Here is a 22,441-nt window from a genome sequence, read left to right as displayed (position 1 = left end):
TTTCCTGTACTCTATACTCTCAGATTCCACAAGTATGATCTTGGCTCGGTACATATACCTCTCACTTGACCAATTTGATCAAAGCATTTCGCCGTTTGCATCCTCACTGTCTCTCCCTCTTTTAATGGACAAAGAAATCTGCTTGTTTTATCATAGCTGGACTTCTAAGAACACTTCTTAAAAAGTTGGGCTTTGATTGCTTTGTTGTTTTTAGCATTAGGTACCAACAGACTAGAACTCATAGGCAAGTTGTTCTGGTTTGCCTAGATAGAAGTCTCTGAGTAAGTGAGCCTAGTTGGTTGTCACGGGGTATATTTCTGAGATTGAGTAAATTCAAGAAGATATCAGTATTGTTATGCTTTGGCCTTTCTAGTAATTGCTTTGCACTCCGTACTGCATATTTAGCAAGGCCATTTGACTGAGGATATTCAGGACTGCTAGTAACATGAATAAAGTCCCCCTCTTTACCAAATCTCTGAAACAGCTGACTGGTAAACTGAGAATCATTGTCAGAAATAACTTTGTGTGGACTACCATGGACTGAGAAATGAAGTTTCATCTTAGTAATAACAGCATTGGATGTTAGGTTAGGTAGCAAATCTATTTCAAACCAGTTTGAATAAGAGTCTACCAACACTAAGTAATGTTGACTCTTCCACTCAAATATGTCAGTTGCTACTGTTGACCAAGGTAGTTCAGGAATTTGGCTTAGCTGAAGTGGCTCATTTTGCAAATGCAGCTTAATACTGTTGCATACTGAACAAGAAGAAAGCACTTTATCAATGTGATACCATCTTCCATCAGCACCTTATCTCTGTATGGAAAATAAGGTTGTACTTCTGGCGGTACAAAAGATTGCTTTGATGGCCATCCTGCATTGACGAAGTGATTGGGCTTTTGCAAAATTGGATCAGTCTTTGTATGATCTCTTAGTTCATCAAGTCCTGTGGTAGAAAAATTATGCACTTCCATGACATCAAAGTCAAAATTCTTTGCATTAAGCTGTTCTGTGGTATTTCTGGGTGATCTGGATAAGGTATCAGCCAGATAAAGAAGTTTACCTTTTGTATAGACTATTTTGAAATTATACTTTTGCAATTTGAGCATCATTCTCTGTAGTCTTGCTTGAGCGGAATGCACAGGCTTTTTTAAAATAGTGACTAGAGGTTGATGGTCAGTTTCTACATGGATTACCTGGCCATAAATATAATCATGGAACTTTGAGCATGTGAAGGAACTTGCCATAAGTTCCTTCTCAGTTTGAACATACTGCATCTCTGTTTGGGTAAGAGTTCTAGATCCATAGGCAACAGGTCTGCCCTCTTGAAGAATAACTGCACCAAGACCGAACTTTGAAGCATCACAGGAAAGAACTAGTGGTTTGTGGACATCATAGTATCTTAATGTAGGTGGGTTATTAATTTTCTGTTTGAGGTTATCAAATGCTCTCTGGTGTTGTTCTAACCATGACCATGCAACATTTTTGCGTGTCAGTTCTTTTAAAGGTGCTGAAAACTCACTAAAGTAAGAGATAAACTTGCCCAAATAGATATACCAAGAAAACGCTGTAAGGCTTGGACATTGTCTGGCGCTAGCATCTCAAGAATGGCTGCGTGTTTGGAAGAGTCTGGTCATAAGCTTGTACTGGTAAATAAATGACCTACATAATTAACTTCTGGTAGTCTGAATTTGGTAGTCAGTAGTGAAGATTTGAGATCAAGCATCATTTGCCAAAATGAACTCTTTGCATCTAAGACAGAAAAAACAGTGCCATTTGGCATGAGGGTTGCAATCTCCTTGACTGTACGCATAGGATGTTGAGGTCTTTTTAATGCCTTGTTCAAGTCTGTTGGGTCAATGCATATTCTGAATTCATTTCACTTTTTCTTATGAACAGTTACCATGGAAGGAAGATACCCACTCAGTTAGTTATGTGACTAGATAAAAATCACACCTTGCTGCACCATTTTGTCCAACTGGACCTTGACTTTGTCCTGCATAGCTATTGGAACTCTCCTTGCTGGTCTGACCACTGGACTGACCTCCAGGTCTACTTTCATGTAGTACACAACTGGATGTTTACCTAGCTTGTCATCGAAAACATCAGCATACTCTGAGAAAATAGTATCAGTAAAGCTGTAACTGGGACATGTGCTTACTTGATGTACTTCTTTGGTAAAAGAAAGCAGTTTCATTCATAAACTGTGTCTGAGACCTAATAATGACTGCAGAGGTCTTCTGACTACATAAAATTGCAAGCTGTAACTGTTCCCAGCTGAATAGCATGAAAGCACTACTGAGCCTTTGGTTTCAATCTCTTCACCTTGATAAGTAACAAGCTTTGCACAATGGCCCAAATTACGTTGCTCACCAGCCCTCACTTTAGCAAATGTTTCTGCTGACATTAAATTACACGTTGAACCAGTGTCTACTTTGAGCTCTGTGGGTTTACCATTGATCAGGACAGTACAAAAATACTTAATTCTTTGCCAATAGATCTACTGCATTAACCCTTTCACGGACCACTGATACACCCTCTACATAGAAAGTAGGGTTGAAGCTTTCTACAGTATATGATCAACTTGCTTTTTTGTGTGACCTTTCTTAATAACTGAATGAGGTTTGCTTGATTTACAAAACTTTTGAAAATGATTCTATTTTTTTCACTTGTGACATTGCTGACCAAATGCTAAGCACTTCTGTCTTTTAGACTCATGGTTGGCTCCACAATTATGACAGTTAACAATAAGACTTGACTTGGGTTTTGCTGACTCACCCTTAAACTGTACTGAGCATGCCCTTTTTATTGAAATAGTCTTGGAACTTGCTAGAAAGCTACGGGTTTTACCTGCCATACCCTCAGGGGTTGCAGCTGCCATGTGTGCAGGCCTGTTTCTGCTTGCTATGTGTTGCATGCTGTCTACATTTGCTCTAGAGGCTGTTGAAACCATCCTCTTATCACTCGTAAGCATACTTGTGTGCCTTTCTGTGAGCTCATGGATTTGACAAATCTCTATTGCTTAACATTTAGCTTAACGTTAAATCAATGTCATGAAGCAAAATCTTTCTCACTGCAGCACCATTAACACCACACACAAGCCTGTCCTTTGTTAACTCATCTTTCAAGTCACCAAATCTGCACGTTTTAGCTTTGTTTCTCAAGTCAGTGATATAAGCTACAAAAGTTTCACCTGGCTTTTGGTCTCTTGTATAAAATAAGTGCCTCTCTAATGTAACATTTTTCTGGGGGTTGCACATTTCTCTAAATTTATGTTTTAAGCACTCTGGGTCTTCCCTTGATTCAGCTGGTACCACAATATGATGGTTTCCCCCTCTCCTGCATATATTGCTGGTGCATACACAAATGAACACTCTCTTTCAATAGCTTCTGACCCAGCTAAGTTAAGCAAAATAAATGCCTTTGTGCGTGTATCTTTGTCAGAAAAAGCTGCTTGTATGAAAACATCATATTCCTGCTCAAATACTCTTCAATTCTCTGCTATATCATGATCAAACACAAGTTGACCTGGTCTGCAAAATACCTCTGCCATACCAACACATAGTAGTGAAGGTGCTTGAAATCATGTATGAACATACACACATAAAATACATATGCCAGAACTTTATGTCAGCACTTGTAATTATGCCCTATAGCACAACAAACTCTTTGGAATAACTGCACTTTGCCAAATAAGTCTCCATAGCAAAAGAACACTCTGAAATTGGTGTACTTTATGAAACCACTCCTTATCAGTGTAAGAAACACTTTCAGATAAATGCACTTTGAAAATAAACTGTATACAGCACAAGAACCTTTCAAAATGTATTTATTTATTTATTTTACATTTTTTTTACCGGGATAGTCTGACTGGATACATGTCCATTTTCAGAGGAGGCCCGGGGAGAAAAGCTCCACATAACAAAACAGAGACAGTTAATACATATCAAACATTTTAAACACAGGAAATATATCAACAAATTTTAAACAGAGGATACAAACAGATAACATCTGCCAATATGTACAGTCATACATATGTAATGTGGCATGGGTAGATTGCTAAAAAGCAGCTTAGGAAGGAACATTTATTTCAGTGGAGGTGCTAATCATGGTTTGAGTAAGGACAGAGCCAGTGTGATTTAAAGTATTTTTGAGGCCTTTTTTTAAATAGGGGTAGTGAAGTTTCCTCTGTAAGTTCAGCAGGAAGTAGATTCCAAGTTTTACCAATTGAGTTGGCAAACAGAGCATCTCCTGCAAAATTGTTGGATTTTTGGGTCAGTACCATTAGTTTATTAGATGATGCCTGAGGGCACTATTGGGGCTGAGAATGTTTTTAAGGACAGAGGTATTTTCAGGTTGGTTGAGGACTTTGTGTGCTACTATAAGCTGGTTGAACTGCAGAAGGGTAGGAAATTCTAGCCATCCTAGAGCTTTTAGGTTTTGACAATCTTCTTCTTCTTCTTCTCCTTTCAGCTTTTCCCGGCTAGGGGTTGCCACAGTGTATCACCTGTCCGCTCATGATTGGGAGTGGAGTTTTACAGTGTCAAGTTGCCAGCCCAGTGCCCAACCTTCCATGGAATGCACACACATGCACACACTCATGCCTAGGGCCAGTTTTAGAGTATCCAATCCACCTACCACATGTCTTTGGGATGTGGGAGGAAACCAGAGCACCCAGAGGAAACCCACACGACCACAGGGAGGACATGAGTCCTATATGCCATGCCAGTAGCAAATCTAGCTATGTGGCTGTAACAGCAGGATAATTTGTTGAGTTTGGTTTTGGACAGGTTGGTGAATACAGGGAAGACATACATAAGGGTAGAGAGAAGATGGGAGTACGCAATAGCAGCCCTAGTAAAAGGGGTGAGGAAAGGTTTGAGCTACAAGGAGCCAAGTTTTTTGTTAATGGACTTAATAGTATGGTTAACATGCATATCAAATTTAAGGTTGTTGTCTATTAATACACCTTGAAGTTTAGTGTGGTCATGTGGGGTGATAATGGTGTCATTGTTAGATTTAATGGTAAAGAATGGAGGAGAGGCCCTATGGGTAGGGAAGAAAAGCAGCAGTTTGTTTTTTTTTTAGGATTTAGGAGCAATCGGCGATTAGCTAGCCAGTTTTCTATGGTGTTGAAAGTATTCTGGGTTAGGGACAGTGGGTGCTGGAGAGGAGGCAGAACATATCAATATTGAGTCATCTGCATATTGGATGCAAGTTGCATTTGGGATGGTGGTGTGAAGATCATTAATGAAGATTGAGAAAGGAAGGGGACCTAGTATGAAGCCTTGTGGGACTCCTAGATTTAATAGGCACATGAGTTGACAGCTTATTCTGTCATAGGACAGCCTGCTGTCTACTGAGTAGGTAGGACTGAAACCATTGTATAGCATGATTGTCTAAGCCGATGGATTCCAGGGTATTGAGCAGTAGCTGATGATTGACCATGTCAAAGGCCTTTGAAAGATATAGAAAGAGTGCTGACGATAGTTTGTTGTTATTACGATTAAGACTGATGACATTAGGGAAAGATATGAGAGCCGAGGTGGTACTGTGGAATGGCTTAAAGCCATGCTGAGAGTCAGCCAGCAGTTTGTTTTGAATAAGATGATAAGTTGTTTATGGATGCATTTTTCCCATGATTTTAGCTAGTGGTGACAGAATGGCTATAGGTCTAAAGTTAGACAGCTCTATGGAACTACCTCCTTTATGGAGAGGTATTACATGTAATATTTTCTATATTGATCGGATGGTTCCCTTGGAAATGGATCTATTAGTCAGGATAGAAATGGGGAGTGCTATGGCATCCGTGGCTTTTTGCAGATATTCAGTAGGGAGGAGGTCGGCAGCTAACATAGTGGGTTTTAGTTTTTTAATTAGGGCTTGGATTAGGGGAGTAGGTACAGGTTGAAAGCTAAAGGAGAGTTGACTATTGAGTGGGTCAGAGCTAGGTGTATCAGCACTGGAGTTTGAGCATGTGGGAGTGAGATGGGTAGCTAGAGACTGGATAGTCTCTGTAAAGAAGTTACTGAAGGTGTACTTTGTGAAATAAGTGCATAGTGTAAGAAACACTGAAACGGTGGCAGTCTGTGAATAAATACACACAGCATAAGACATTTTTCGAAATGGCTGTACTTTGACTGCACTTTGCAACATAATTGTACTTTGCACACAGCAAACTCTTTGAAATAATTGCATCGTAATAAAGCACACACTCTGCAAACACTTTGCACACTCTGAGATACTTTGAACAATTCTAGTTATGTTTTGAATGGCTTTGGACAATGCAAAATAGTAGTTTGTGCCCAAACATGGTCTTTTACTAAAAAAACATGCAGTCACCTTGCTCTTTAAGATTATTTTGCCCTTTTATTGTACTTGTTATGCCCTTTTAATCTCTTTAAACATGCTCGGTGTGCAAACTAAAAATAATTCTGAGCCCCATATGAATAGTTTTACTAGTTTTATCAAATACTGGGGTTTTGAACATTTCCTTTAATTAATAATGCAGTTTGTGCTTTTCTTTTGCTTAATAATATGTTTTCTGCTACTTGTTTGATTAATAATGCGTTTTGTGCTTATAAATACACAGTTTCATTTTCTTTGACAAATAAATGATTTGTGCAGTTTTCTTTACCTTTAGCTAATTTCTGGCCGATTTTTCATTTGTCTGTGCTCTGTTTCACTCACCCTGATTTGTCTGCCTTCACCTTCAGCTCTGCACCTCATGGCTCAAAGATGTTGTTCTCTCAATCCCAGTTCTGACACCATGTCACTCGTCTGGACAGGATAAAACAGACAAACATTCGTGGGTTCTGTTCAAGCAGCTTGATTACACACAAACACATCAGAAATGAGGCTTTGTAACGTAAACTTAAATAAACGTATAAACAGACTGACTACTACACTCATACATGTTAACACTCTGGTTGTTCTATCAAAATGGCACTGCTGCCTGCAAGTGCTCTGTATTTATATGCATCAGCTACATCTGGAAATGCTTCTTAAAGGTACATACACACACTCTGATCTACATTACCCCATAATCTCAGTAAGTAAGTCTGTTTCTGTAATAAGCAATGCAGTACCTTAATGCTTCAAAACAGGGTATCAGCATTATATATCACACAAATAAAGTGCCACACAAATAGATAAATATTTCTGGAACCCTGCATGTTCAACACTTACATTAATAAGCTCTAGTTTTTGGAATCTAAAAAATCATGTTTTCTAACTGGAACAAACTCAGCAATCTTCATTGCATGTGTCTCAAGGTATCTGATCATCCAATAATGACGATCTTCTAAAATTCTGCTCCTTAACTGGTAAAAGATACCTGAATTTTAAAAACTGGCAAAATATACCTGTTACAGTTACTTCCACAAAATCTAAACAGTGGCAAATAATAAAACATTGAGGCAAACAACTGTGCAAGAGCATATGTCCCAATTTCTCATTTTACACGTCTACACCAGTACTAGTGAATTTATATAATTGTGATCATAAAAATACACGTTATGAACCTATTTTAATGGAAACAAAAGGCACCAAAAAGATGTCTGCTAGTAATAAAACAGAACACTACACTTCTCAGTGGATTAGGCAGCCAGTTTATTCAGTACATAAATGCTCCACAATTCCTACAAAAGGACTTCATTAGATAACAAAAATGTGCTGCAGTGCCACTCTTATATATTATCCTCAAACACCCTTGATTTTTATTAGTCAATTAACTCATTAAATCATTTAATCATTAAAATAATTCCAGCAGTAAAAAACTGTAATGCAACTATAATCATGTTTACTTTCACATAACATAAGATATACTGAAAAGAACCACAAAGTTAAAATGTAAAAAAATAAATAAATAAAAACAAAATACCTTACTTAAAATTCTTTACTTAAAACTAGCATGTCTATAACAATGTGAAGCCCATACCTTCATTGTAAACTGTGTACAACACTGCCATCTTATGGGACACAATCCCCTATCTTTTTCCATACTTACTACAATTTGGCTGCTCTTAAGATATCTATATATATATATATATATATATATATATATATATATATATATATATATATATATATTCGTTTAGTCCTGGAAATCTGTTAGCTTCCAGGACCAACTGCCAATAAAGCTCCCTAACCTCAATTTTACTTTCGCAAGGACCACCCCTAGGGTCTTGTTCTACTTTATCCAGTAAAAAGAAGCTATAAGATACCATAATGCAAGTTAAACTGTGCTTGTACAAGGCATTTTTCACTTCCTTATTCCTAATTTCATTAAGATGTTCGTAGATCCTACTTTTCAGTTTCCTAGTAGTTTTACCTATGTAAAATGCCCCACAGCACTTGCAAATGGTGATATATATAACTCCTGTACTATGACAATTTGAATAGGTGTTTGCTTCTAAGGTCCTGTCCCTATCCATAATATGTACTGTCTCACAGTTCATAATATATGGGCATTGCGAGCAAGTCCCACTTTTAAAAGTACCATTTCTCTTTCTGCTTTTTGATGCCATCCTACTTTCTAATAAATCTTTAATGTTCCTACCTTTCTTGTAGGTAAATTTAAGGGGCTCCTTGAATAAACCTTCCAGGTCAGAGTAACACCCAAACTTGTCCCAATTCTTCATGACAATATCTCTTATATGTGGAATGTCACTACTGAATTTCATGACAAAATTGCCACCCTGATTTTCAAATTTTTCTTTCATGTCCCTTCTATTCATGTTTTCATTAACATTATTATCCAATGTAACCCCTTGGGTAACAGGAGTAGTTCTATCCTTTCTTCTCACACTCAGTTTCCCGTAAATAGCTCATTCTTCCACTGTGTAATCCAACAAGTTTGTAGTCCCTCTGGAAATGTCACTAGCCTCCGTCCTGCAATCTCCATTAACACATCCCAATGATGTCATTTCCGGTGCTGTTTCTCTTCCTCTCTCCTGTTGTAACAGTGCCTCCGGGTTACCAGGCAATGAATTAGACAACCCCGGGTCATGCACACCAATAGAATCCCTCTTGAAATGAATAACTCCCTGCGAATTCTGTATCAGCATAGCCACCAACTGCGACAGCTGCCCTTCCACACTGTGCAACCGATCACTAAGTTTTTGAAACTCCAGATCTCAACCTCTTTTTGGTACCTTTTGGTTGTGTTTGGTTCCTTATTCATTTCGTTACCTCTTGGTGTTTGTTTATTTTAATGGAAGCATTACCATTAACTGATAACACACTTTTTCAAAGTTGAATTTCATTACTGCATTTCTATAGCTCAATAAATAACGTATTTTCTCAAAGGTGACTGGATTGCATGCATTATCTTGTAGACGTTTATCATGCTTTTCATTATTTATTTTTCTTTACTTTGACTCATGGTTATAAAATGAAAGATGGTTTAATGAAAAATCTTAGAGATGATGCACTTCTTTTAAGTGGTTTGTTACAGAATACAAATATGGGAATGGAGAGTATAAAAGTCTAGGAAAGGTTACCTTATTTGTCATGAATGTAGCTACTAGATATAAATACAACAGATATGCAATGATTGTATCAGCTAATCTGTGAAGAAGCATTCTACATTTGGCTGTTGCTCAGATTTCGTCTACTCTTCCTTGGTGAGAAATACATTTTATTCTCATTATCAAGTGCTGATGCACGTAGACCTGCCAATGCATGCCATGACATCACAAAGATTACTAAAACAGCTGCAAAACTCATTTTAATCGCCATTGACTGAGCAAAGGCATCCTGTAAGATTTGAAACAAAAACACTGCATGGGAAAACATAATAAATAGTATACTTACCAGCTTACAGGGAAATCCATCTACACCCATAGGGAGGATAGGCCATCCTGATAAAGGAGAATAGCTGGTGGATAATATTAACCCCTGCAGAAGGATTTCTTTTACATCAAGATATGTAAGATATATATGATAAATTTAACTTCAGAAACCTTCTGGGGGAGGTAACTGTTGATGAAAATCCACATTCTTGGCAGTTCAAAGGAAATAGAAAACCTAAATTCAGGTTCTCAGAAGACTGAGTCATAAAACACTGAGGTTCCAGTGGAGGACTAACTACTGGTACCTTTGTAAAGGTGTAAAACCATCCCCATGTGATGGGGGCATAAATGTCCACAATGGAGATACTTTTGAAGAGGACACTAGGCAGAGCCACAGCTAAGGTGGATGGTCTTTCACATGAGTAGGCATGCTTACTAAGCACTTCTAGCAAGTGCCAGTACTACAAAGAAATGTCATTGGTAGTCATACTCAGCAGTAATTAAGTTTGTACTCCACTGATGTGTGACCACAGGGTTAGCATATATGTATGGTGGTTCTCCTCTACATGAAGGGTACAGGGTAGTGTGCACCCTGCAAAAAGATATACTTTAAGGTTCACTGAAACTAGCTTTCCATGATTTCTTTTGCGGCATTGTCACTTACAGAAATTTCCTTCAGTGTGCAATAATGATCCCTTTTGCATATTTCAAAGACTATTTAACCACATGGTTGAAAACCAGAGGGTTGTTAGTAATCAGTTTGAAAAGGACTGTTGTAAGTTTCTTTGTCCATGGAACAAAGGAAACAAACAGCTTTTCTCTCTTACGGAATTCATGTAAACCTTTCACTCAAATATGTATACATAAACTGTGAAAGGCTGTTTGTCCTCTATATTCTGCATAGAAAACAGAGAGATTAGTGGATTGGTTTGAAAAGCATTATAAAACCACTTAGAGGAGGAAATGTGAGTTGACCTAAGGAATATCAGTTTATGTGGGAGACAAAATAGCATTCCCTGCAGAAAAGTGCTCCAAGATCTCTGAGCAGAAGTGATGCCAATCAAGAATAGCATCTTTCAATGCACAAATGTCTGAGCCACTGACCTACTTGCTTCAGATGGGGGATGAGTAAGTCTGTCAATTATGAAGTTCAAGCCCTAAGGGTAAGCATTGTTTTTCCAAGATAGGGAATGGCATGCACCCCTTTAAGGAGCCTCATTGCTATCTAATAATTGGCCACATTTCGCTTTTTTCAAGAATATAATGTGTGAAGATATCAAAAATATGCACCATGACCATGGAATAACTGAGATTGCTGAAAGGAAAGTTTCAGATGTCAGAACTTGCAGAGTAACCAGTTGAGATGAAATGTCAGTGCTCAACCCAAATGTAGAATTTCATTTATACAACAGTATAATTTTGATGGGTAGAAGCTTTTCAAGTGGCTGCATTCTTTTCTGGAACTCTGGCAAGAATGTCCAGCAGAAGCAATTGATCTAAACAGAGCTAAGCTTTGCTATCAAACTGACAGGAGCATCCTTTGCTTACCTGGACACACACTCACAATTTCAGGTGCCCAAGAATCTGAAGTTATGCCTTTCTTGGTCACTCAGGAACAATAAGGATGAGTCTTGGCTTTTCTTTTCTGAATTTTGCAAGTGTGATATTGAATTAGAGGAACTAGAGGAAAGGAATGCGTGAGTCTTCTCTTCCGAGAGAGAGAGAGAGAGCGACAGAGAGAGAAAGAAAAACATAAATAGCATTAATTCTTTCTTCCACTGCTGAGCTGATCAGAAAAGTGCAAAGACCACACTCTTAGGTATGGCAAACTGGTCATTTTCCATGATACCCCACTTCTTGCCGATCCTGACCAAAGAGGATTCCCAAAGCCACAGATGAAGTTTTGAAGTGCAGCTTCCTTCCCCTCTAATGTGAAGTCACCAATGTTTTTAATTCAGTTTTAAATAGGTCTGGAAGTCTTGATGACCTCTGTGCATTATATGTTTGTCTACCTTCTATGGGTGCATACAGTGAGTGCCAGGATGATGATGATGCACTTTAATACCAGAAAAGCCAGTGACCAAAAAGCTATGCAACAAGGCACAATTTAATCTTTTTCAGTGGGATGCCCACTGCCTAAAAGTTTAAAAGGCAAAAGTGGCTTTTGAAAATGGGACTCCAACTGTAGCTAAATTCTTGAAGGAAATTACAACTTCGAAAAGACCTCCTTTCCTCCCTCAACATGGATGTTCTTAAAACTAAAAATAAATGTAATGTCATTTGCTATATGGACAATCTACAATCCACTAAATACTTTGTCTTCTGCCATTAAAACATTGGAACTTAAGGATTTACAGAACAGATCCTGGCATGGATTAACACATTGTACCAATTCTTTTTAAACAGAAAGTTCTGGAGAATGTGTGGGAATTGTCAAAGAAACCTCCATCATACACTATATAATATGAATATAGGTTCTCCAACAAAAGCCTACCTTTTTTGCTCTGCTTTCTCAATTTTCTAGACATGCAGTAGATTGTGGACCAGGTCCGTCAGTTTTAGCAAGCTTTCTTAGGGTTTAACTTAGAGAATATTTACAACAGACTTTCCCCATGGAGTGAGGTTGAGGAGGACTGCATAGAAAAATGTGCTCTGAATTAATAGCATTCTTGGAGTCCTGCATTAGGTATCCAGCTATAATTCATGTCTTGGTTAAGAACAATTGTATTTCTTTCAAGAGTGTAGTTGATGCTAATGTGTTGCTAGATAAGGAATAGCTAGAGTAGTTTAAATACAACAGGACATATCAGTGACAAATATTAATAATCCTTTACAGCTGTTTATAACTAAGCTGTTATGACCATTTGCTATTAGCTAATATTACATTTCTAGGATTATTACAGACATGGTATGTACTAAAAGACATTCATACTGTCTTTATTCTGCTTAGGACAATTATATTCATGTCTATATGTTTGTCTTGCACTACAGCTTGTCATATGTCAGCAGGTTTACTACTCCAACATGGAATGAAACACAAGTGGCAAATCTTTATCATCTCAGGATATGGCTTTCTGCCTGTATTTTGACTTCTGAGTGCACAAAACTTCTTTTCTCAGAACTGGTGTGAACTGACAATGCCCCTCTGCAGTCCATCACGGGGCTTTGCTCTGCAGCTGATGAACACTGCTGAGAGCTGGTCCTTGTGCTGAGATGCATTGCTGAAATATTCTCAGTCTCTTACATCTGTGTCCTTTTCTAAGTTGAGCAGGTGATTTTTTTAACATGTTTGTTGATGCACACACAGAGATCCGTGATGTCACTTTCTGCTAGCACCCTTCACAAGCAGACTGCAATTTATGAATAGTGGTTGCACTGCTAAGTCAATTTCCATTTGTTGCCATGATGTATGGTGGCACAGAAGCATCAACAGGCACCCAATACTACGCAGTTATTTACAGTACTGTTTGCTACATGTATTCTGGTAATACATGGTTTCCTGGTGACCTTTGGGTGATGGTTTGTGTGGATGCTATTTTGGAAGTGAGTGTGGTCTTAAAACTCACTTCATTTGCCAGACTTGAGAAAAAAATCAGGCATTTATCCAATTTGGGCATATCCTAAGGCTGAGTGATGCATTTTTAGTCTGTTTTATTTCTAGTTCTGATTGTTGCCTTTTTAGCAGTTTTGGTTTGCTTGCCAGGGACTTCATCCTCTCAGCACTACTATGTTGGCTTATATTTTACTGGCTATTGAAGATAAGCAATGCTGTCACTTTTCTTTACCGAATGTTTAATATTCACCAACCAACACTCATCATTCAGCATTTTTCAGCATTAAACCAGTGTTCGTCTTATACAGCTATGTTGACTATCAGAGCATTTTCTTTATGTTTTGTATCAGAAGTGTTACCTACACTGTGGGTGAAGATATAGCCACAGTTACTGGCTGATAAATGTAGCTCTAACTTTATCCCTCTACCCTCTGTCTGTCCTTCAGTTTATACCTGAAACTTGCTCTCCTCAAGCTATTGCACAAGACCAAGTCCTAAAAGTGTAATCAAATGCTAAAAAATACTGCATTGATGGGTCGTGACAAAATCTCTGTATTCATTTTAAATAGCATGAAGCATAATTTAGCCACACCCCTAACAACATCATTCAGTCTCAGCCTCCATACAGGTTTTGTACCAACTGAGTAGAAAACACCTACAGCCCTGCATAAGGAAGGACCATCCATAGACCTAGGTAATTACAGACTCATAAGTCTTACCAGCCTCATGTGCAATGCCATGGAAAGACTTATCATGGAACTAATCAACAGGACATAGGGAACCTCCAAACACTGGATACATCTCGGCTTGGATTCATCAATGGCAGGTCGTGGTGGATTATTTTTTTAAAGGTCACCAAAGTAATGGGCTAAAGCAAAATGGTACACACTGCATACCTCAACATGGGCAAAGCTTTGACACAGCTCCCCACTCAGACATAATAGAAAAGCTAAATAAACGGGGAATAACCCCCTATGTCACCTGCTGGATTGCCAACTGGCTCAGAGACAGGACACAGGAAATCACAAAAGGGGAAGTTACCTCCAGAAAGATACCAGGAACCAGTGTAGTCCTCCAGGGTCCTGTGCTGAAACTTCTCCTGTTTGGCATCTACTTTTCTGAAGTAAAAGTCAATGCCAAATGGTTCTGACTGATAACTTTGCAAATGACTGCAAGCTAGGAGCAGTCATTAAACTCCCAAATTACTTAACCATTCTGCAGAAAGGCTTGTCCCACATAAATAACTAGTGCCAAAAATCGTGGACTGAAACTAAATGTCAGAAAATGCATTATTTTATCTTTTTGGAAAGTCATCTATCTCTGCAAATTACCAAATTAACAATATGCACCTAAGAGTTGACTCATCATTTGGGATTTGGGAACATATGTGGACACTGACCTAACTTTTGACCAACAAGTGTCCAGTGTTGTAAGAAAGTCCTTCTATATTGCACAGCTTATAAACAAAGGGATTGTGTCTAGATCTAGGGATGTCATTTTCCCTCATTAGACCAATCATTGCATGGAATGCCCCCTTTGGCAAGCATTTGTCCAGGCACATGGAACAACTTTAGTGTTCACAGAGTGACCTTACTAAAATGATACAAAGCTTACATGTACTGACTCGAAGCTCTGTCATTATACCCGGTATTCTACAGGCTGCTAAGCGGTAACCTGTATCTGATATGCAAGGCATTCTCTAACCCATTTCTGATAGATTTACTGCACATCAACAAGTCACATGGCATCAGAAATATATAGTCTAGTGATCTAAACCTCGTCTGCAACATCAACAGAACACGTTGGAGGACTAAGTACAGCTCACAGATTATACCACTGCTCTGGAACAGACTCTCCATCCACATAAAACAATGTTCATCCCTGTCCATATTTAAGCAGAACTTAGATCTATGGATGGGAAATAAACAATTTACCCCAGGATTGCTCCCTGTACCACTGTTGATCCATCTATGGTATGATCCCAGTTATTCTCATTAGGTTTACTATATAATTATCAGCCATGGGATGGGTAAGGCTAATCTGTAACCAACTGGGATATGGCAAAATACGAGTTCCCAGTCAGCAAAGAAGATATGCATGACAGGGCACATGAATCACATTTGGGAATAGAAAAAAGCAAAGAAAGGTAAAAAGATGTAATGTACTGCACACTACTGTTAACTCAGACAGAACAAGTTGTTGTAAGTTTTGTCATGTGCACCATAACAACAACCTAAAGGAAGAAATGATAGCATACTTAAATTACACAGGGGGCTCAAGATGGCATAAACGTGTTCCCTTTTAGAGAGACATCTATATATATCATATGTGCAGATTATAATGTCAAGTTGCCTAAAATTAATGAAAAACACTGACACAAGTGCAAGTGTGCTTAGTGCTGTATGTCTATATTGTTGAGACAGGGCATAATTAATGCTGTTATGTATGAAAACACTTCACAGTACAAAAGGCAAGAATTAAAACAATTTCTGTGTGAGTGAGAATGTGTGTTAATTTATAAATCTGGATGCTAAACTTCTGGCTAAGATCCTGGCACAGCTTATAGATGTGGTGCAAGGCCCCTGGGGCATGACGCATCTGATCAGCATGCTGGAGCTTGGATGAATCACATAATGCACTAGAACACTGAGTAATCATCATGCTTGATGTCAAGAAGGCTTTGAATCATATGACCTTGACCTTCCTTCATGCCACCCTACTGAAAATGGGTTTCTCCATAACTTCTGTCCACAGATACAGATTATGTATTCCTCTTCTTCAGCTCTAATGAATGTCAGAAATGAATTATCTAATTCCTTCTCTTTCATTGCTGCTATGAAGCAAGGATGCTACTTGTCTCCTTTCTCTTTAATTCATCCAAGAAATCCTTGGCTAGATATTACAGCAAGAACTTGATACTCAGGCTGTGATAGCAGAGGGGGTCCCTGTTAAATTACTGGTCTACACAGATGAGATCTGCACAGCTCCTGGTACTTTGATCATGTCCATCTGTTGACCTCTTCAAGTAACTGATAATATGCATTATTTTCAAATTACAATCTTAGTGAGAACAAAGAATATACTTTCTCACTACACTCCACCTTCATTACGACAGACTTAACCACTTGTGATTTGTGTGGATCACTAGGTAGGTTTTAAGTGTATGGATGTTCAGCAACATATTAATTCCATAACCACAAGGCAACTCTATCCCAATCTATTCAAGGTGTTGAGTTCTTAGAAATCTGAGAAGGTGGTTTTCACTTCCTCTTTCCTTATGAGCAGATACAATGTCTTTGAATAGATCACCATGCCTCCCTTAGCCTTCTTCACATCTTCTATTGACAAGGAACTTGAAAAGGCCTGCTTCACTTGCTTCCCTCCCTTCTTCCATAGTTTAAATATATTTGATATTGTAACAGACTTGCTTCAAAACACTTGGTCACCCCTTGGCACTATGTGAGATGCATCTCATAGACCCAGGGATGTACGCTGCAAGCTACACCGTGGCTGAATTGTTAAAGCCTGCTTTTTTGCATCTTCTTCCTGGAACTATCTGATTTGATAACTGAATATGTTTTTCTGTACAATTCATATGTTTAATACCCAAACAATTCCCTACTTAAATGTACATCATATCACATCTCAGAAAAGTATCATTTTCTTGTTCATGTACCTTACAGTCTGGACATGAGTATGGGATACCTTTGATGCTAACTTAAGAGCCAATGTGCCTTACAGCTTTTATGTAGTCCATCTTTTTATTTGATTTCAGAGGTCACCAGCTTTCCAAATCCTTCCCTAAACTCTTTTCCCCCATCCTTCACTGCAGCTTTGCATCATCAATGGAAGCGGTTGCTCCTGTTCTTTATTTTTTTTATATATTTGATAACTGGGTAATCCCACTGAACACAAATATCCTTTTTCTGGGGCAACCAAAGGATACTGTCTCATTAACTGACTTGACCAGGGTCATAAAGCAGGCAAATGAATCAAACTATGTACTCCGAGAGACAGGAAGCAGCTTGTTAACAACTCAAACCATTCATTCTCAGTGATAGACACAGGTATTTCTGAAACAAACACACAGGTAAGTATTCAACCAAAGGCAGACTACTCTGGTTCTCAACTCATCACTTTCCTACATCCTAACATTGTCCATCTCACCACAGTCCTTGCTGCTCTATCATTTACAGATGCAGCTATCATTCTTCAGTTTTTATCCTTTTCTCAACCCTTGCAGTTTTTCTATCAACATGTTATCAGAGACAAAATGAAAGGCCCTGATGAAGTCCAAGTAAACTACATCTACTGATGTTCCCCATCAAAGCCACTGGTAACCAGTCATATAAATGGATGATATTTCAATGACACCTTCTTCTAGGCATAAACCCACGTTGGATGCTGCCAGTTGATTGCTGTCTTTTAGAAATTATACCACCCTTCTGTTCAGGATTTTCTCCATAACATTCCCTGCCATTGTTATTAAATTAACGACCTTGAATTCCTGCACCCCGCTCCCGCACACACACACACACACACACACACAGACACACACGCACACACACACACACACACACACACACACACACACACACACACACGCACACACACACGCACACACACGCACACACACGCACACACACACACACACACACACACACACACACACACACACACACACACACACACACACACACACACACACACATTAAACAAGAACACCACACTTCTGCACTAGTCAGTGATCATTTGAAGATATTCATCATGGATCTGTTAGCACAGTGGTCAAAGTTTTAAGGACTATGGGAGGTAGCCCATATGGTCCATGTGCTTTATCCTCCCTAAATGCAGACATTTTCTTCTCCACTACATCCCTGTCTGTCCTGGTGTCTGTCCCTCGCATCATGGCACATTATTCTTGCTTTCCTTTGTAAACCTCTGCTTTTCCTAGTCTTATATGATCTTCCTCCCATCTTTGCCAAGCCTGGTCATTTCTGTCCTTCCCTTCTGCTCTTAACCAAGAAAAGTCCATGTTTCTTTTCTTAATCCCCTCTCTTAAATGTTTTCAGCATGCAACTTTGCTGCCATCAATTTTTTTTTGGTGTTTATTGTTGCTTTACTTTTTGCCAAATTGTATTTTGTCTCCATGAAATCCCACATCTCCTTTCTAGCTCTTGTTGGCCTAGTATTTTGCATTAACCTCACATTTCTATGTACATACATTGGATTTCCACTATTTTTGCCTTTCTACATCTTCATCACACCCTTATCCATAGCCCTTAGCACTAAGTTGGTGACTCCTTCCCATAGCTAAGTTAACTTCACCTGTTTGCTCTATATATAAATTTCACCCTTGATCCTCTCCCCAGAACAGCACAGCATAATCCACTGTTTTTAAATCCAAGATTATCATCTATGTCTTTGTATTGTTGCCCTTCTGTTCCACTCTAAACCACACAGAGGCATGATTCCTGTTTCCTAATGGTGCCTTAATCTAGATATTCATGATCTCTGCTGTATTGACTACTGCCACATTCAGAACTGTATAATTTCTGACCATCTTAACACCAATTGACAGACCTCTTATGGTCATTTGAAGGTGGTTAACAGGTGTCAGGTATTTTATCAGCTTATAATGGGTATGAACTCGGGCTTTATCTTGTACAAGGGAGATAGCAGCACATAAGGCCCATTAGGCTGGATTTTGTTGGACTTTGCAGGAATGTAAAGCAAAAGGCATAGCCTCCGATTCTTTTACCTCCTCACATTGCTCTTCTATTGGCCAGGTATCACTGAAAGTACAAGCATGCAATGCCTGTATAGGGTATCATCAACAGCCACCATCTTATGGTATCTGGGACAGGCCTCAGGCATACCTTTCTTTATGTTTGGGTGGCTGTAATAAAGCACAGGTACTATTTACAACATGTTCTTCACAACCTTTATCCATGCAGTAGAGACAGTGTTAGTGCTGGGTCTGTCTCATATTCTGTAAGCTGTGTATGGGGTTTGGCTTCATTGGCCTAAATGTATCCATAAAGATTTAAAAAGAAAAAAGTAAAAAGTTGTGGGCATTCAGAAGTCATATAGCTGAATCACTTGATATCCTTAAGGGGTCATTTTTGTATATCCCATGAGCCTCTATTAATTTAATTAATTTATTTATTTATTTGCATTTGTTTACCGGGATAGTCCACTGGGCCATTAAGAGCCCATTTTCAGTGGAGACCCAGGGAGAAAAGCTCCACAGATAAGTAAATGAAACAATAATAAACAGCTAAGTAAACAAATACAAAGAATTAGAATAACAAGCAATAGGTCTGGGGAGAAAGGCTCCACAGAGAACAAGTTAATGAGAACAGCATAAACAATTAGATAAGTCTCTACAAAGTAGTTATAATAACACACAAGAATAATGGAATTAGATAAATCTGATTGTATGACATAATAGTGGGATTCAGTTACTGATCATATGGTTAATAACAAGACTAGGGGAATGTACGTTAGTACAAATGTTGCTAGGATGTAGTATAGTGAGAAATAGAGATGGTATTTACTAAAGTAGAAGGGATAGCACAGTAAAGCTTATTGGCATATGTTAGGGATAGCTGTAGGAGAAAAAACTGAAAATTAAGTAAAAGAGAGAGGAGGTGTAGAGGTGAAAGTGGGCAGGACTTAAAAGTTGGGGGTAAGGTATACTAGCATATCCATTTGAAGGAGAGATGAGTAAGTAAGGAAGATGTAAAGGTTGGAAGGTCTGGATTGGGTCTAAAAGATAAGGAAAGAGAATTTCATTTTCTGGATATTGAATAAAAGTATAGGAGTTGGCCTACGGGTAGGTTATAGGAAAGTTAAGGTATCACCCAGTAAAAACTCTAGCTTGGCTAGGTTTTTCAGAGCTGAGTATATGGAATATGTTCCTCTGAGACATTAAAGAGTCAAAGGGTCATAGGTTCATAGGTAGGTACTAGGCTATCTGCCCGAAGGCATTTATAAGCCTAGCGAAATGTGTTGGCTTTCACCGCCCCCTTAGATTAGTTCCCTGTGCCTCTGTCCAGCAGATCCACTGAAGTGATCCCTGGGGTAAACTTTCTGTTTGCCATCCACTCTTCAAGGTTTCTCTTGAAGAGGGTTAGTGAGGAGCTCTGCCTAATGTAGATTGGAATCTTGTTCCAGAGCATGGGAAGTCTCTGGGACAGGAATCTATCCCTCCAGCATGTCCTATTTATTGTTGTGGTGAGGATTAGATCCCTGGAGTGTGTGGCTTGAGGTGATATGGTTTTCTTTAGGTGAAGCATGTCCATCAATTCTGGGTTGGACATGGCCTTGTATGTCAGGCAGAGATCACCTCTGAGTAGGCAGTATGCAACCGAGTACAGCTAGAGTTTCTTCAGTCGAGCTGCATAGGGCATCTGCTTGAGGCCAGTGATCCTCTTGGTGAGGTACTTCTGTGGTCTTTCCAGTTGTTGCAGGTGTCTTGTAAGGTACATCCCAAATGGGGCATTGTACTCTATGATGGGCCTGATTAGTGATGCATAGAGGGGCCCAATGACCTCTTTCGATCTGGATGCAAACCCTTTTGTGATTAGGTGGGCCACATAGAACGATTTTCTAACCACTTTGGCAATGTGATTATCAAAGGAGAGGTTACTATCTACTTGGGTCACCAGATCCCTTATTACATCTTCCGTATTTAGGGGGCTACCACATATGTGGTAGTTTGTGGGTACTTTGTTTTTTTCAAAGGGGATGACTATGCACGTTTTGGCATTTAGCTTGAGGCCATGGTTTTGACCCCAGGTATATGTCTCAGTGAGACCCTTTTGGAGGATGTCTGTGTCAGCTGGAGAGTCAACTATAGCCCCTAGTTTGCAGTCATCTGCGAACTTGGTCAGCCATAGTCCTCCAGTGCTTGCCTGTATCTCTGAGAAGTATATGCTGAACAGGAGGGGTCCTAGGACTGAGCCCTGGGGAACGCCACTTGTAACCGGTTTAGAGCCAGACCTAGCTCCCGCAACTCTTACCGTGTGGGTTCTGTCTGTGAGCCAGTTGGCAACCCATCTCGTGACATAGGGGTTTATGTTCAGGCTGGTGAGCTTGTCTATAATACCTGGTGGAGAATGGTGTTGAAGGCCTTTGCAAGGTCTAGGTAGGCTGTGTGAACCACCTTTCCCTCATCTATAGCCTTGGTAACTGTCTCAAAGAAGTCCACCAGGTTTAGGAGGTATGATCTGCCCTTAACAAAGCTGAACTGGGTAGGGTCCACTGTTTGGAGGTTTTCAATGTCTCTGTTAATGAGATCCAGGATGATGCACTCCATAGCTTTGCAGACCAAGCTAGTCAGGCTTATAGGGCAACAGTTCCCGGGGTCCATTGTGGCTCCACCTTTGTGGAGTAGAATAACCTTTGCTGTGCACCACTCTGTGGGCACGTAGCCTGTGGAGAGGCTGAGTTTAAACAGTTTGTTTAAGTGAGGGGTTAGTTCATCTTTGAGCTCGTGTAGGACGCAGCCTGGGACACCGTCCAGTCCCATTAATGCTGTGTTTTTGGCTTTGGAAAGGGCTGTTTTAACCTGAGTGTCTGTGATTTCAGGGGCACTACATTTTTATGGCATAGTTATGGGCCCTTTTGGGGTGAGAGAGGGGTGAAGTTTGCACTGAACCTGTCTGCCAGAATGTTGGCTATATCGGTCAGTTCAGTGTATTTTGTGCCATTCTGCACTAACTCTGAGCAGATCTGAGAATTGCCACTTAGGTTCTTGACATAGCTAAAGAATGCCTTGTGGTTATCTTTGCAGTCCATGGCAATTTTTCTTTCAAAGCTAGCCTTGGATGATTTTATGAGGGATTGTAGTTTCTTGCTGATACTGATCAGGGATGTCTTTCCTTCTTGGGATTTTACTCTTTTCTGTACTGGTTTCCTCCTTCTATTGTATAGCTTGTTTATGGCAGGGGTACACCAGACTGGTTTCCTTTTCTTGGAGGAGTGAGTCTTGGTTTTGCTTGGGATAGCATGATCCATGCATTCTTGTAGGTGCCCGTAGAGTGCATTAGTAAAGGATTTTGCAGCTTGGACAGCGTTATCCTTTAGCAT

Source organism: Protopterus annectens, chromosome 1.part0, assembly GCF_019279795.1.
Source record: "Protopterus annectens isolate FY-2018-M chromosome 1.part0, PAN1.0, whole genome shotgun sequence".
In the NCBI taxonomy this organism is placed as follows: domain Eukaryota; kingdom Metazoa; phylum Chordata; order Ceratodontiformes; family Protopteridae; genus Protopterus; species Protopterus annectens.
This window is presented reverse-complemented; position numbering follows the sequence as displayed.